The 17,765-nt window shown below is 34.3% G+C and overlaps 1 pseudogene; it reads right to left on the bottom strand.

The window, feature by feature from the left end:
• Window positions 1-13,123: 13,123 nt before the first annotated feature.
• Window positions 13,124-13,247, bottom strand: LOC120178377 (annotated as a pseudogene).
• Between the last annotated feature and the right edge of the window lie 4,518 nt (window positions 13,248-17,765).

Raw genomic sequence — 17,765 nt, 5'->3', positions numbered from 1 at the left:
GAGAGCTTTTCTTTAGGAATTTTTCCTCCAATGATTTCCACATCTTACTTGCAGAATCTCGTTCTTGTAGCCATACTTCTGCTCCCTGGAAAGACAAGATTGAATTGTGATGCACGCCAAACGATTGATTGTTCCACATTCTTTCTTCTCCATATATTCGGGCTTTTCTTCCTCAATGTCGATGTCTAGACCTTGTTGGAATAAAGCGTCTAACACCTCGCCTTGCCACATGTCAAAATTACTGGATCCATCGAACAACTCCACCGAGAAATTTGCATTTGACATAATCCTCCTCACCGATCCGGATGAAGAGCTTGATATCTCAACTGATCTGTATTTTGGCATTTTAATTCCAACGAACAATATTCAATAGCACGAACTGTATCTTTTCAACAACGGAACTACCAGGATAACCTCAACCGAAGCTCTAATACCAATTATTGGGAAAATCATGTTATTTCCCATACGAACATAGTTTCAAAATTGACCTAAAATGTCAAGATCAGAACCACCAAAGGTTGCATAGCGGATAAACCTATCAAATTATTGAATATTGAAACACAATGGAAAAAATCGAATAAAAACAATAAAGGAGAGAACACACCAAATTTACGAGGTTAAACGAGAATATCGTCTACTCCTCGGGCACCACCCCGGATGATAACTTCACTATCAATAAATAGTATAACAAATGGAATTCTTTAGAATTTTCAAAGTGGGAGAATGAAGAATACAAGAGAAAGAGAGAACTTGTTTTTGGGATGATTTCTAATAAAATACTTAGGCATATTTATAGTTGAATTTTAAGGACTAAACTTATAAATAACCTAATATTTTAGGGATTAAACATGAAAAATAAGTTGGCCACCTACCAAAGAATTTTTCAATATGTACAAGTTAGCCACCAAATATGAAATTCCCATGTTCAAAGTTTGGCCACCAACCAAGATGAAATTTCTAATAAGTTGGCCACCAACCAAGATGAAATTTCCAACTTGCCAACTTAATTTCAAGCCAAATCTAACAATATTTTTCCCACACTTGCACTCAGAAGGGGAATGATATTCTTTTGGATAAAGAGACAAGGGGATGAGCATATATTCTCATTCCCCACAACCATACTCGCATTATTTTTTATTTTTTCATGTACATGATTGTTGAGGGGAATTATATATAGGGCAACATTACTCAAACATTGATGCATTGGTGACCATAATAATATCTAGGTCAGCATTATATTTGAAGGGTCCTTAATCTCTCGTCAGAACCTCATTATTTGAATTATATAGAGAATTATATATAGGTATGCATTCATTACTCAACCGTTTCAAACATTGCTATATCCTTACAAAATTGATTTTGACCATAGGCCCCAACAATGAGCTTGCACTTGCCGTCCTCTAATACTTCATCCGTTTCAATTGAAATGATAAAGGGGTAAGTTTTTATGTATACTTTTTGAGAAGCCTAAGCTTTGTTGTATATTATGGAATAAGAGCATTTGGACCAACAACAATGATTCTACTCCCAAAAAGTTTACTGGTTTTGGCGGCATGCAAGATGATGAGGCTCTCTTTTTCTGTGTAGATTTACAGTTCGCCTAATTGAATGTCATGGAACCTGGTTTGAGTTTGATGACAATGGGGAAAGCTTTGATTTATGTATTTTCTTTTTCTTATTAAGATACGGCCTCCCAAATCTTGTCCTCACATGGGAATCAATACAGTGTACCATCACTATCGTTAAAACACCAACACATAAAAACATACATCCTCCCCACCAGTGATGGATCTAAAGGGGTCTGTCAGGATAATCGTCTCCTTAAAAATTAATTTTTTTGAATAATTTATTTTTATCTCTATAAATTTTATAGAGCCATCTCCAGTTAAAAAATATAAATTCATAAAATATTGGGTTATCTCTCTCATCTCCTCTCTTTTATCATACTTGGTTTGTAGTTTTACCAAGTATCCACCTCGTTACGAGAGAATTATGCATATAAAAGAAAGTAGTTGAATACATTAAGATGTTAATAAATAGAATGATTTAAATTAATTTTTTAATTCTATTGTGGTCCATTAAACCATTTCCATTCCTAGTAAGGTATTCATTCTATTTTTATATAAAATGCTTAAAATCAATTTAATCTATTACTTTTTATTAATTGAATAAGTTTAATTATCTTTATAATTAATGACATCTAAAATTAAAGTTCAAATGTTTTATGTGGAAACCGATGCACTTAAATATAATTATCCATTCGATTAAAAGAAAAAATAGTTAAGTTGTTGAAGCATAGCTGCATAGCTATGTGCATGGTCAGCAGTTGCAGCTATAAGTGTGCGTGTGTGTTGAGTTAGCTAGTAGTTAGTTAGGTTGGTTAAGGTTGTTAGAGGTTGGTTATGAGTTTGTTAAAGATGTTGTGCAAGTGTTCTTGTATAAATATGTTGGTGTACTTCCTTGATGAAATGCAAATTTAATCTATCTTCTTGATATCTCATTAAGTTTCTAGCTTAAGTTTCAACATGGTATCAGATGTTGGTGATCTGGTGGCGTGGTAGGAGTCTACTCATTCTTCCACCTGAGCGTATACTGGTTATATGTCATCTCCGGTCTCTCCACTTTTTGGTGGTACTGTGAGCAGTTCTGACTGCTTGAGAGTTGCTTCGAAAGAGTTCACTAATAAGTGGTTGAGTGTTGTTTTAGATGATCAAAATCTTCTGTTATGGAAACAACAAATGTTGTTAGCAGTGAGAAGTCATCGTCTTGAGAAGTTTCTTTCTAGTTCGGTTGTTCCTCCGCCTGCGATGGTTGTGTTGGATGATTTCACGGTTGCTAAAAATGAAGATCATGAGATCTTTGTGGCTCAAGACAGTGCCTTGGCCTCGTGTCTTTTGTCTACGATTAATCCGTCCTTGCTGCCACATCTAGTGGGGACGAAAATGGCTGCTCAGGTATGGAATACCATAAACAAGATCTTTGCTTGTAAATCAACACAACAACAATAATGAATTTGCATTATCAACTCAAAGTAGTTCATTAAGGTGATTTAGGGATGCGAGTGTACATCTCTCAAGTTAAATAAATATGTGATGCTTTAGCATCATGTGGAAGCCCAGTGTCCGATCTTGAATATATTGCGATGATATTGAATGGCTTGTCAGTGAAGTATAGGTTGATTGTTATTGTGTTATCGGTCAGTCGTGATGCCTTGACTTTGGAAAGAGTAGTGTCTGTGGTCATTGATGCTGAGACCCATCAGAAGAATTTTAATCATTTTGATAATATGTCAGTTGCTGCTAATGTAGCACAGGTGAAGAATGTTATGGATGATAGACCTGATCGTTACACTCGACGAGATCAAGTCAAGTCAGAGAGGCATATAGCTTATAATAATCAGGCTGGTCATGGTCGAGGGTGTGCCAAGGTTCAGTGTCAGTTGTGTGGCAAGAATGGCCATCTTGTTAATCGGTGTTGATACAGGTTTGACAAATCATTTTCTGGTGTAGATGAGTATGATATGAGAAGTTCATTCAAGGAGCGATCACCTACAGCTAATATGTGTCACTACAGTTCCACTAGTAAAACGAGTGTAAGTGCAGCTGGTCTGGATGGTCAAGATCGACTCAGACCACTTGCAAACATGGCTGCAACAAGTTTTTCTCCTACCTCGTGGTTTGTAGATTCAGGAGCTACTCATCACATTACATATGATGCCACAAAAGTTGTGGATGTCTCAGACTATAAAAGGGCTAGTAAGCTTACTATAGGCAATGGTAATGGTCTTTCTATTGTTAAAGTTGGTCAAGCTTTTGTTCATACCGCATCTCGTTCTTTAATGCTGAGTGACTTATTGCATGTACCTTCAATAACTAAGAAGTTGATATCGGTGTCCAAGCTTACTAGGGATAATAAAGTGTTTTTGGAGTTTCATGTTGATCATTGTGTGGTTTGGGATGAGAAGTATGGTGTTGTGTTGCTGTGTGGAAGAGAGGCTGATGGTTTGTATGAGTTTGGCGGTTTCCTGTCTGCTCAAGTTCGAGATGTTGAAGCAAATGTGGCTTATAATTCCAGTAGTAGTAGTTATGTACCATGGCATGATCGATTAGGTCATCCATCTTATTAAGTGTTGTTGCAAGTTTGTAAACAATGTAATGTTACTTTGCCAAGTAATATGAATAAAGATGTGCTTCCAAATTGTGTCTCATGTCATATGGGTAAAAGCCACAAGCTTCCATTTAGTGCATCTAAGACTCAATATGGACATCCATTTCAGTTAGTGTTTACTGATATGCGGGGTCCGGGTCATATTGTGTCGAATGGGTTTAGATATTATGTGTCGTTTGTAGATGTGTTTTCAAGACATACTTGGGTGTACTTATTGAAAGAAAAAGGGCAGGCCATTCGAGCGTTTCAGTTTTTTCAGTAGTTAGTTCATACACATTTTGGTCAGGTGATTAAAGTTGTGCATAGTGACTGGGGAGGTGAGTTTCGTTCTCTGTCACTTGTGCTTGCACAATGTGGGATTCAGCATCGGGTGATATGCCCTCACACATCCCAGCAAAATAGGGTTATTGAAAGAAAACATAAACACTTATTTGAGATGGCATTGACACTGTTAGCTCGAGCATCTCTACATTTGAAGTTCTGGTCGTTTGCAGTTATAACAGTAGCTCACTTGATTAATAGGTTGCCTGCTAAGGTACTTCAAGGGTTTACTCCATTTGAGAAGTTATTTGGAAAGCCTCCAACATATGATCATCTAAGGGTGCTTGGTTGTAGATGTTTTCCTCATTTACGGTTGTTTCAATCTTATAAGCTTGCATACAAATCACAACCATGTGTGTTTTGGGTTACAGTATGAATCATCGAGGTTATCAATGTTTAGCACCTGATGGACTAGTGTATATATCTCGTCATATAGTTTTTGATGATCAGGTGTTTTCATTTGCTGAACTCATGGACAAGAAGAATATGACAACTGCAGAAAACTCATGTACTAGGGCTTCACTGATGGTGGTTCCTGGTGCTCAACGTGTTTGTGATAATTCCTTACAGGTATTTACAGGTCTTAGTCAGGCTGTGCTACAAGAATCTGGATGTGCACCAGTATGTAGTGGGGGAGTGCCTGAGGTTGCTGAAGTTAGAGCCTCCAGTAGTACTGTGAGTCAACCTGCTGAGAGTATCAATACTGATGCAGGTTGGGGTGGTGATAGTCTAGCAGGTGTGGTGCAAGGTCAGGTAGAGCAGCATGGTGAGTTGTTGGTTGATGATTCGATTCCTTTTGGTGTGTCTAGAAAGTCTGAAGATGGTCCAACATATCCCTCGACTCATAATGAACATCCAATGGTCACTCATAGTAAACGAGGAATTTTTATGCCAAAAGTATTTGTTATACAAGTTCAAGGGAATGGTAGTGAGCCATGCACAGTTGGTCAGGCTCTTTAAGATCCGAAATGGAAAGAAGCATTGCTTGTTGAGTATGATGCACTGATGAGGAATGGTTCATGGGTTATTGAACCATTACCAGAAGGGCGAGCAACAATTGGTTGTAAGTGGTTGTTCAAGGTTAAGTATAATGCTGATGGGTCTGTGTTAAGGCACAAAGCTCGATTTGTGGCGAGAGGGTATTCACAGGTACATGGTCATGATTTCAATGATACGTTTAGGCCGATGATAAAGACTACCATAGTGAATGTTGTGTTATCACTAGCTGTAACTCGTGGGTGGAGTTTAAGATAGGTGGATGTTAATAATGTGCTTCTTAATGGTGAGCTTGGGGAGGAAGTGTACATGGTGCAACCATCAAGGTTTGAACAAGTGGCTAGTGATGGGACTCGGCTGGTTTGTAGGTTAAAGAATGCGTTGTATGGGCTGTGTCAAGCACCGCGCATGTGGTATACCAAGCTACGCCATTTTTTGTTGGTGTTAGGGTTCTGTGGTACGACAGCTGATGCATAGTTGTTTATTCACCGAGTTGGTGGAGCTCGTACATTGTTCTTGGTGTATATAGATTACATTATTATAACATGTGAGTCTAATGAAGCTATTAATGAAGTTGTTAGGCTGCTTGGTAAGCATTTTCTTTTAAATACTTGGGTGAGCTTGGTTACTTCCTTGTGTTAAAGTCAGTCGATCACCTAAACAGTTGGTGTTAAGTCAACGTAAATTTATTCGAGGGTTGTTGGATCAGACATGTATGCTTAATGCTAAGTCTGTACCTACGCCAATGGTGGTTTTACCCAAGCTAACTTGTGATGTTGGGAAACCACTTATAGATGCATGGATGTATCGAAGCATTGTTGGTTCCTTGTTATACTTGAGTAATATAAGGTCAGATATGGCGTTTAGCATTAATTAAGTGGCTCAGTATATGCATCGGCCTTGTGATGGTCATTAGCTTGTTGTTAAGAGAATATTGCACTATTTGAGTGGGATAGTTGAATATGGCTTGGTGTTTAGACCGACTTCTGCATCTAAAGCTTATTGTTTGATTGCGTTTGCTAATGTTGATTGGGCTAGTAACGTTGATGACATTAGGTCAGTATCTGGATCGTGTGTGTTTCTCGGATGTAATCTGGTTTCATGGAGTGAAATGAGGCAGTTGCTACAATTCTTGTTATAGCTAAAGTGGTTTGGGCTGGTCTTTATTGTCTGATATGGGTGAAGCAGTTGCTACAATTCTTGTTGTGTGGAGTGATAATATAAGTGTCATTGCCATGAATGCTAATCCAGTGTTTCATGCTCAGTCGAAGCATATAGAATTGGATATACATTTTGTGCGTGAGAAAGTGGCTTGTGGAGCTGTTCAAGTTAACTATGTGCCTGTAGAGTATCATGTTGCTGAAGGGTTGACTAAACCCTTGGCAAAGTGTGCACATATGTTGTTTTGACAGAAAGTGCAGATGGTAGAGAATGAGAGAACTGAGAAAGACAGGGAGAATGTTGAAGCATAGCTGCATAGCTACGTGCATGGTCAGCAGTTGCAACTAGAAGTGTGCGTGTGTGTTGAGTGAGTTAGCTAGTAGTTAGTTAGGTTGGTTAAGGTTGTTAGAGGTTGATTATGAGTTTGTTAAAGCTATTGTGCAAGTCTTCTTGTATAAATATGTTAGTGTACTTCCTTGATGAAATACAAGTTTAATCTTTCTTCTTGATATCTCATTAAGTTTCTTGCTTAAGTTTCAACAAGTTAATAGAACTAAATTATTCAATCCACCATAATTTAAATAAAAAAGAAATTTTTTTATTTTTTATTAAAATTTTTTATCATTATGTAATAATGATGTCTTTTTATTTTTTATTAAAATTTTCTATTAAGGTCTTTTTCATTATTAAAGTTTTTTATTAAAATATTATTCATTTATTTCTTCAACATGGTAATGATTATTTATTTTTTTTAGTTTTTGTTATCTTTTTAATTTAGTACTGACCATTATATATAAAACGGTATTATTGTAATTATTTTTAAATATATAAGATAAAATTATATATTTTTTCGGGTCAAGTAAGATATTTTTCATCACATGCATATTCTTGCAAAATGAATTAAAAAATATTTACTAAAATTTTAATTTAATAAAATATTTTATAGAAGTAATCATAAAAGATAGAGAAGATGGTTATATTAACGTTAGTAGAGGTGTGCACGTGTGCGCATCCACGTGTTGATGGGGTTCCGTGCGCCACCGCATATAATAAATAAAGTGAAAAAGAAAATAGGATTCCGTGTGCGTCCACCTGGTATTTTTAGTAATACATGGTATGTTTAGTAGTAGCCAATTAATTATTAATGCAGCTAAAGCTAACTGCTTTTTCTCATAATTCTCATTCCCTCCATTGAAAGTGAATCAAATACATAAAGGAAATCTACGATAAAGCATCCAACTTTTTTCTTTTTCTATGTTAAGAAAGGCTGTGATGGCAACCATACAAACGCATTAGAGAAGTGGAGTCGGGTTCAACAGAGATGGATCGAGCATTAGAGAAGTGGAGTCGGGTTCAACAGAGATGGATCGAGAAAAACGAGTGGAGTCGTCTTTCTAAAATTTTTAATTTTAAATATTTTTATTCAAAAAATTGTTTTTATAACTTCATTCTCCTAAATTAGGTACTTAAAAGAAAATTAACGGCGTTAACAATCTGGGTACCTCAAAGGATAACATTTATAACGTTAAATACTCGAATAGATAAAAAAAGTCGTAGACTTATTTAACAAAAAAGACATAATTTAGACACTTATTTATGCATTAGCCCTAAATTTATCATCTCAATATAAGACCACGTATAATTTTTTGAAAAGACTTTTGAAAAAGCTCGTGTTTAAAATATTAAGAAACAAACAGAGAAAGAAAGCAAACAATATAACACTTTGGCTTTAATGACATGCTTTCACTTTCCATTTTTTTGAAAAGACACTTTCCATTTTTTTCATTTCTCCATGAAAGTTACTGAATTTTATTACATCTAAAGAAAACAAATTGAATAGCTAAATTATAACTTTTAGAAAAATATGGCATGTTTGTGATGGAGCTAATAAAAGGATGACATGGAATGAAATTTACCCATACGTAAAATCTTGTCTAGAAACATGGGTTATAAAATTGTAGCAGTCGGATAGTTATACCGTACTGCAGCCTAATTTAAGATTAAAAAATAATAAGGAATATATATGATATAAAATGTTATAAAAATATAATATTTTTGGTTGAGTATAACATGAAATATTAATTTTTTAATATTTTCAGTCGAATAAAAAATATTATGAAGAATATAACATTTTTTATCAGTAACCAGAGATGTTATAAACAAAATTTACAACCGAAAATTATTCAAAAATAATATTTTAAGTTGCATCTAACTAAAAATATTATATTCCTTAAAAAATTGGGTAAGTATTTTATTAACTTTAAATTATATTGTTTTCTTTATACTCTACCAGCAGTATGGTGTAAACAGACTCCAATTCTATTGATTTCAGCAGAGCAACTTTGTCATCTCAAACCCCAAATGGGCGGATCGTGTTTCCCCTTCTCTTCTTCCACACGAAACCAAAGAATCTACCAGTCTATAGACCTGTTATTTCAGCAGGTTCAGAAATTAAAAAACCAATCCTAGTAAAAATGTCTTGCTTTAAACTATCATTACCAGAATCTAACTCCCCCTTGCCTGTCGGTGAACAATAAAAAGTTGTAATTTTGATAGCCAAAACACAACCACCAAGAGGTGTAGGACTAGTCTAGTAGTAGCTATACTAGTTTCAGCTGAAAACTTGCAAAAAATAAACAAAAATGTATTGTGTTTGCAATTGGGTGAGTGCTGGTCTTGCCAACTCTTGCCTTTTCTTCTCATCTTCCTTCAGTTAGGCATCCCCGCCAAAATTGCTGTAAACTAAAAGAGAGAGCATGGTGATATTAATTAAGACAACCAATGTGTTCCTTTTCTAGTGAAATTTGTTTGCTTTTTAAAATTTCGTACAGCTTAAAAGTTTGGGGTAAAATAAGGTTTTTGATTACCAATACGTGTGCACCAAATAGTTGAGCCATTTACATTGGTTGATTTTACTATAAATGAGACGAGACATATCATGAGTTATTCGAGTTTAATTTAGTTAAAGTTCAGTCAATTTTTAAATTGAAGGGACTCAGTTCGAGTTATTAACAAACATAAGCAAACTATATGATATCTTACTCTAAAAGCTCCTGAAAATTTTGAAAAAATAATATAGTAAAATTTTAATTTTTAAATTAAATTATTAATAATATATTAACTCAAATTTGAGTTTAAACCGAGCTCGAGTTTGAACTTCAATCAAACCAAATCTGATAATATTTAAGTTCATTGAGTTCGAGTCAAATTTTAATTTTTGATTTTGAGTTTAGGTGGGATGTTTTTTGTTACACTGGAGAGACTATGACTAGGTTGTGAAATTCTGGCAACAGTGTAGCCCTGAGTGGGATGGTTTTTGTCCCAACCAAAACCATTTTAATTGTTGTTTTGTGTCACTCTGTAGTGTAAAGCAAAGTCGAGTCTTGTCGAAAAAAGTTGCACCTAACATGTAAATCCCACATGCTTAGCTACTTATAAGTGCTCATTATTTTTTTAAGGGTAAAATAAAGAGACTAAGATTTATGTTTTGATTAATGGAGATTCAGTTAGGTCGGTGAATAGTAGGAGACAGGCTGGTTGGGTAGTTTAATCAGACTTAAACTATGATCGGATCAGTGGGTCGGCGACGGTGAGGTTTAATAGTTTTTCACCCATCAGGCAGCTTGTCAACGTCTTGGTTGGATTTTCATCAGATTCGTTTCTGTCTTTAGTTTTGTCCTAGACTGGGATAATGAAACATCAAACATGGGATTACACTAGTTAGGGTTCATAATATTAAATCCATTTCATTGGGAATAACGTGACCCTATGAGTTTGTAATGTGTGCACCATTCATACAACCTATGATATTTCAAATTTGAATGGGTGTTGAACTAATCGATATCAAGTTAAGAGATTATTATATCTTTTGAGGTCTTGGATTTAAGCACGATGTATGTAAGAGTGTAGATATATTTATTTATTAAATAATTGAGACTCTTTTTATCTTATACTCACCTTAGAGTAATAAAATAATCTAAATGAGTGTTTTTTTACTAACATATGATATTAGTAATATAAAGTATTAACATTCATTATTGATTGGGTACAATTATTTATATCGGTTGAAAAATATAGATGTTTATAACTCTTGAAAATATAATCATTTATGACCATTGTAGTTTTAAGAAACTATTATTAATTGGAACGAATCAATTTATTTCAATGGTTTAAGGAATTGTTGTTATTTATATAAGTCACATATTCGAGCATCAATGGCAACGACTGGATGATTAAAAGTTTATTGTCAAATAACTAAAAATATTTAGAACATATAGTACTTTATAATCATCTTATTATGTTATTTTCTTCTATTTTATCTAGGAATTAGGGCCTTTATAATCTCATTTAATACAATAAAAAATATTAGTTTTCACTTTTTTTCTCTTTCTCATATTCGAAAGTCTTTCTTTCTTTGGAAATTGTAATATTATTTGAGTTTCATCTTCTTTATTAGATGTACAAGTTTTGTGTTAATTTTGAGAGATGACATTTATTTATTGATTATATCAATCATGATAAAAAATATAAGGCAATAAGTTTTACTATCTAGCAATAAATATATTTTATTTTCCTTTATAATTTTTTATTGTCATTTTTAGTATTTTTGTTTTACAACGATATTATTTTTAATAATTTAAAATAATTTTTATAGTGCTGTCGAAATCATAGTCAAGATTAGTAATGCAGTTTTGCTCGACTCATTGCAATGTCAGTGAAACTTGCTTTGCTTTTGGAATAAAATACGTGGGACAAGAGAAATATAAAGGGTAAATTACAGGATTTATCATTTTAGTTTAATATTTATACATTTTTTTCATTAAATTCAAAAAATCTTATTTTCTATCATTTATATTATTATTTCAATTAAGATTTAATAACTTTAACGTCGATTGTTATTAATTTGATTACGTGACCCATAAGAAAAAGGTTTAAATTTTATTTTAACTCATGAATTTTAGATAGAATATTAATTAAGAATATTTTTTAAATTAAAAATAGTACGGACAAATTTTTAATTCAATTTTTTCTTTTTATATTTCCTCCTTGCCAAAATTTTATCCTACATAATTCACCTACAAATTTTTTTTTCACTGATATAACTTTTTACTGAAAAGTTCTGATGTACGATAGCCTAATTTAAGGCTAAGAAATGATAGAGAATGATTACAACCGAAAATATTATGCAGAAGATGTGCAACAAAAAAATATTAAAAAATTAATATTTTAAGTTGCATCTAATCGAAAATTCGTTACTTTTATAATATTTTTGGTTCTATCTCTTCTCTATCGTTTCTTAACATTAAATTAGGTTGTCGTTCATTGGACATTCCCTCTCACCATTGCTTCAACTCCCACGGCTCCTATATGTATTACTATTACCCAACTCTAAACCAAATAACTCCCAAACCACAAAAGGAATAGAAAGAGATGAAGCTAAAGAACCAACCTCCAAAAAAGCTTGCTGCTAAACAAAACCAGAGTTATTTTCAGAACCATGTGGCCTAGGCATAACAAGTATCAAACAAAGCCTAAATTCAACTCAATTAAAGCTTTTATTATCTCCATGGTATCTTAAACAAAGCTGTTTTTTCTTCTTTCTGTTGTTTTGTTCAATGTAGACAAAATGGTTGGAAATGCGATAACCAGAAAGCTCCCCTTCAATTTTCAGCCGCCCTCATGTTCCTGAGCAATGTTCCTGAGCAAGTTGTAGTGCTGAAAGCGGTATTAAGAAGAATTTGACTCCAGTGTATTGAATCTACACGAAGTTACGACATGTGGCCTTTTGGAGGAGACGGGCATCCTTCAGTTTATAGAAGGGCATTGAACCAAGCACAGAGACAACAGCCGATTGAGTTCTTATCCGATAGTCATTGGTGCCTCCCTGGTGTGTCTGATATTTGGAATGAGATGTTGAGTGCAATGCTCAAAGAAAGTCACCCGTAGGTCATACTTGGCTTTAATTGTTTTCACAAGATCTGTAGTCTTTGCACTCTCATCAGGGTTAGATTAGTTATGGTTTTTATGCACAAAGTTTTGTATGATAATGCTAAGAGAGAGTGATGGTGTATATGTTTGGTATGTTCAATTTAGTAAAATCCTCTGTTTACTATGTGTTTATCGAGAGTTCAAGTTATTTCAGGTAACGTTCTGCAATTTTTTTATCCTGAAACTGTATACACTTCTAGTGGAGAAATTAATAAGCACTTTCACGGAGAACGTCATTCTCTTCCAACACTTGCCCCACACTTCAACCGCGTCGGTTTCGTTTAACAGCAAGTTCCTTTTGGAGGTTGGTTCATCTCTTCCTCTTCCTTTTTCCAAAGCGGTTCCTCGCATTTCTAACAGAACATGACTTCCAATAATTAATTATAGTTTCAGTACCATCATTCGATAGAATTAAAACCAAATACTCCAGAAGAACCGCTGCTTAAGAAAACTTAACATAAAAATATGCTAATTAACTAAAATTTTAGGGACCTTTTCAAAGAAAAAGACCTCCAAAAATAGGCGTATGCCACTGTCTACAAATAGCACACGGTATTCTTTAATAAAAGGCGAAAGAATTGGAGTTGCAATTATTTATACTAGTTCTAGAGCTCAAGGTGCTGTGTATTGCCTATGTGGGATTCCTGCTCTGGCACTCGTCTGTCAGCCGTTAGGGGTTTCACTTCTCCATTCGAGTAGAGATTAAAGAATTTTATTTATTAATTCGATTGATTGATTAACTAATTCAGTTTGATCGATGACCAAATTAACCATTTGAACAATCCTTTCGATCCAAACTAAGAGATAGTAAATTTAATAGAACAATGAGAAAGGGACAAAGAAGACATTGCATTGAACTTATATAATAAAGTTCGTTCAGAAAACATTTGAATATATCGTAGATGTAAAACCCAAGATACGTCGTGTACCGTGTACATTTTATGTTTTTTCTAGCCGCTGATAGTATAGTACCATACAACAAATTGGTATCCTGTGTTGTCACTCTTCTCTCTGAAGCTTGATTGAAATATCCTGAAGAGGAACAGTGTGTTTAAATCCGATTCATACCGCCATTCTTAAGTGGTGACAACAAATTATTAAAAATACAGTTTTGTTCTGTGTTTTAATTGATGATAGAGATTTTATACATTGATTTATAAACTGAATATTTTGTTTTAATTCATCCTATATCAGTATACTGATCGATCATATTTGTTCTTTCCCTAAACAAATTGTGTATCAGTATGCATTTTGTTTTGTTTTTTTCATTATAAAGGGTTTCTGCCAGAGCAAACTATTATCTCTGCCTTTATTTCAAATACTTTTGTGCATATTTTATGCCTATGAAGTAATATTTGTTGATTCTCATTTACTTTATAAAAATGGCATCTGAAAATTCAACTTAAGCATCAACAAATCTAGCAGGCCTAAACAGACTGAGATCAACAATGGAAGCACGTCCCTCAACTACAAGCTCAGCCACAGCAGCACCAGTTGCTGGACCATTGAGTATCCCCCAGCAACTATGACCAGTGGCCACAAAATACCCCTTCACCCCCGGCTTTTCAGTTGCACCAATTTAGAGTGAGGAATCCGTCGGCTTTTCCGGAAGTGGCACAGGCTACCGAAGATTGTTCAACGAGAGTGACGGAAGCGCCTTTCTTGGCAAGGAAATAAGCCGTGCAAACACCGATTACTCCCCCGCCGCATGCCACCACGGGATTTCTTGTTACATGTATTTTTGGGTTGTCCATTGGTTGAGATGAGGACGAAAAGCAATGGATAGAAGTGAGCAATATGAAAATGTGACCGCCATGGTGTTATTTGTGAACGTAGTAGAAATCTAACCAGATTTGGGTCCATTCTATATTGTCCACAGTTTCATCAAAATGGGTTTAGTCCTAACCCACAAATCAGTAAATTTCCATACCACCCTTCACTGTTTTCAAAGGGTTTATGCGAGCAGTCAGCAAGTTCAATAAGTTTGATTTGAGGGTTGAGTCCAAATATGCCGAATATAGAGTAACACTACGACTCTGTGTTTGGCTTTCCTCTATTTTTTCCCTTCATCTGTAGTTGGACATCATAAAAAGATTAAATACTTGTTACATGAAAGGGAGATCATAAAAGTATAATTTTCTATGTTCTTCCCAGATTATAGTCTGGGGTTAATTGAATTGAGAAGTTAAAACTTCGATTAACACTAGATTTAAATTTAAGTTCGAGCCGAGTCGAATAAGATTCAATTCATTTTGATAAATTTAGAACAGTTTGTTAGTTTTTAAGATGTTATTTATCTTATTTTTGAGAATGTTTAGTATTATTAAATTGTTGCTTGATTATAATATCTTTAAGAAAAAATAAGCATTTCTCATGCGTGTAACCATCTTCCGAAAGTAACATTGAGCTCCAGTCCAGGATTGTGCAAGATAAGATGACAATTAGATGTTGTATGGGCTGCTGGTTTTGGAGCGCAAATGAGTGTACAAATTTAGGGTCAGCACCAATAAGTATAAGAGCTTGACATGGTTTTGTGATAAGTAGGCGCAAATAGAAGGGCAGTAAAAATGCATAATCTCCAACCCTTGTATGACGTAGAATGCTTCAGCAGATGTATCGATGCAGACAGCTGCTGCTTTTATCAAGTTAGAAGACCTCTGCTTTCTGTTCCCACTTTCAAAATGCTTATCCAAAAACAGACATTCCCTAATTGATTCTCCATCACCATCCAAATGATCAAACTGCTCTGCACCCACGGGACTAAACTAACTGATTTCACAAAAGTCGCTAAAAATATTTTTATAATTATTGCTTTTAAAATATTGTAAATATATAAAATAAAAGTCTACTTATAATTGAAAAACCAAATGATATATTATTCATTAATTTTTTTCCCTTACCTCTCTTACTTCCACCGTTTAAAGACTTAAAAAGTGGATAAATATGAACAATGAATTGAATAATTGCAGTTCAACAGTTGGATGACATTATCAAAGAAGAAATAAATGTGTGGTAAGTTTTTTCTATTTGGATATATTGATACTGACACAGGCTAAGTCTGATACAGGTCAAAAGAAACTGAATTTCTGGTGACAGATAGAATTATTTACAGTAAAATTGGCTATTTTAATGATTCAGTGGTATTGGAAACTGATTACTTTGGACTTAAATAGCAGTTTTATCAAGTTTTGTCAATTTGAAAATTAGGATAATGGAAGAAAATAATGAGTGGATGGAAGCTGGCTTTACTAAGGAAACCCATCGTCATTATCCGAATTATTATGACATGTTTGGAATCATGAATTTAAGTTAATGTGCACAATCAAGATTTAGTATGTACCAACCAAGGTTCTTAATAAGACAATGACCCTCAACCTAACCACACCCCAAGTGGCTCCACCACTTTTGACAAAAACCCTTATTACAGGGGCTCTTCTAAGCCCATTATGATGATGAGACGTCGACCCTTTCTTTTGTTTCCTAACAAAAAATTCTGGACACATATTTTGTTTTATTTGGTGTTTTCAGCAGATGGTTGAAGATAATTTCAAAATTTTTGGGTAAAGACAAGCATGCAGCCATTAGTTAGTTCGAAACCCACAAGTGGTTGGATATAGAAAAGGATAAGCCTCGCACTTTGTAAAAATTAGTTCGAGTTGTCAGACCCGGTCATGACATTTCAAGGGCCCTATGCCGAAAGGTGAGGACAAGAAGATAAATGGAGGTCCATATTTAGATTTCTCATATCATTAAAATAGGGCTCACTGAATTATAATATTTTCGAATTTTTTAAATAATAAATATATTTAAAAATATTTTTTAATTATTGGAACCCACTAAATTATCATATTTTAAAGTATTTTAAATAAAAAATATGTTTAAAAATATTTTTTAATTATTAAACTTAAAAATAATTTTAAAAATAGGCCCCTCCAAGTTTGGGCCTAGGCGGTCGCTCCCCTTACCTATGCCCAGGGCTGGCCCTGCGAGTTGTAGTGATTGGGGTGTGTTATTTTTATAATTATCAAAATTATTTTGATTTAGTGAAACGATCAATAATATTTTTGACCCTATACTTATTAATTCATGCATTTATTTAGAAAGATTACTTGGGAAGAAGGTCATTCCAACTGGCCCAAAAGCAATATGGGAATGGGAAGTAAGTCACGGTTGGCTCAGTTCTTGTTCCTATTTTCTTGTTGAGACTTAGCCATGAATATTTTCAAAAGCTGCGTCGTTTTGTTTCATCCTTGGAATGCTAATATGCGCTGATGGAACATACTAGTATAATGTATGCCGACAAGAAAATGGGCTTTTCAACCTAAAAATCACCCTATTTCTCTAATATTCCCAATGTAACACTAGTTTTTCAATATTTCCCAAACTAGAACCCATTCGGCTAATGTGAAAGGAAGGCGCGTTCCCGGGAGCACGCTTTAACGGGATTTTTTTACTGACAAGATGGAAAGAGCGTTTCAAGGGACGCGCCTTCCATGGTTTTTTTCTGACTAGGCTGCCACGCGGGAGAAATGCTTTGCAGGGGGCGCCCCTTCGTTGGATTCTGGTGCCATGTCAGAAGGTGCGTTTCCGGGGGCATGCCTTCTATTAATAGGACAATTAATTCTCACTCCTTTTCCCACCTAAACCCCCTTATCCTCCCCTTATATAAACCCCCTTATTCTTCACACCAAATCATTCTCTCTCTAATATAACTCAAATCACTCTTATTTGAGTTAAAAATTTCTTAATAGTTAGTAAGAAATTTATTTTTAAATTAGTATATTTTCTTTAAAAAGTTGTTATATTCTTTTTATAAATAATTATTTAAAAATGATGTTATATTTTTTATTAAAATAATATTTATATAATTATTATATATTTAAATTTATTAATTAATTATTTGTGTTAATTATATTCGTTTACCTACAATTATAATGGAACCCTTTACCTAATAGATTATCAAATTCTAATAACCCTAAACTAATATCACTTTCAACTCTAAACCTTAAACTAGAACCCTAATTCAAAACCAAATGAAAAGTGTGTTCCCCTAAAAGAGCTTTCGAAAGGAGCGTCCCCTGAAACACTCTTTCCACCATGACACCACATCAGTCGGAAGGTGCTCCCCTTGA

Source organism: Hibiscus syriacus, unplaced genomic scaffold (assembly GCF_006381635.1).
Source record: "Hibiscus syriacus cultivar Baekdansim isolate YM2019G1 unplaced genomic scaffold, ASM638163v2 tig00000329_pilon, whole genome shotgun sequence".
In the NCBI taxonomy this organism is placed as follows: domain Eukaryota; kingdom Viridiplantae; phylum Streptophyta; class Magnoliopsida; order Malvales; family Malvaceae; genus Hibiscus; species Hibiscus syriacus.
The sequence above is the reverse complement of the archived record's forward strand: the minus strand, read 5'-3'. Positions and strand labels throughout refer to the sequence as shown.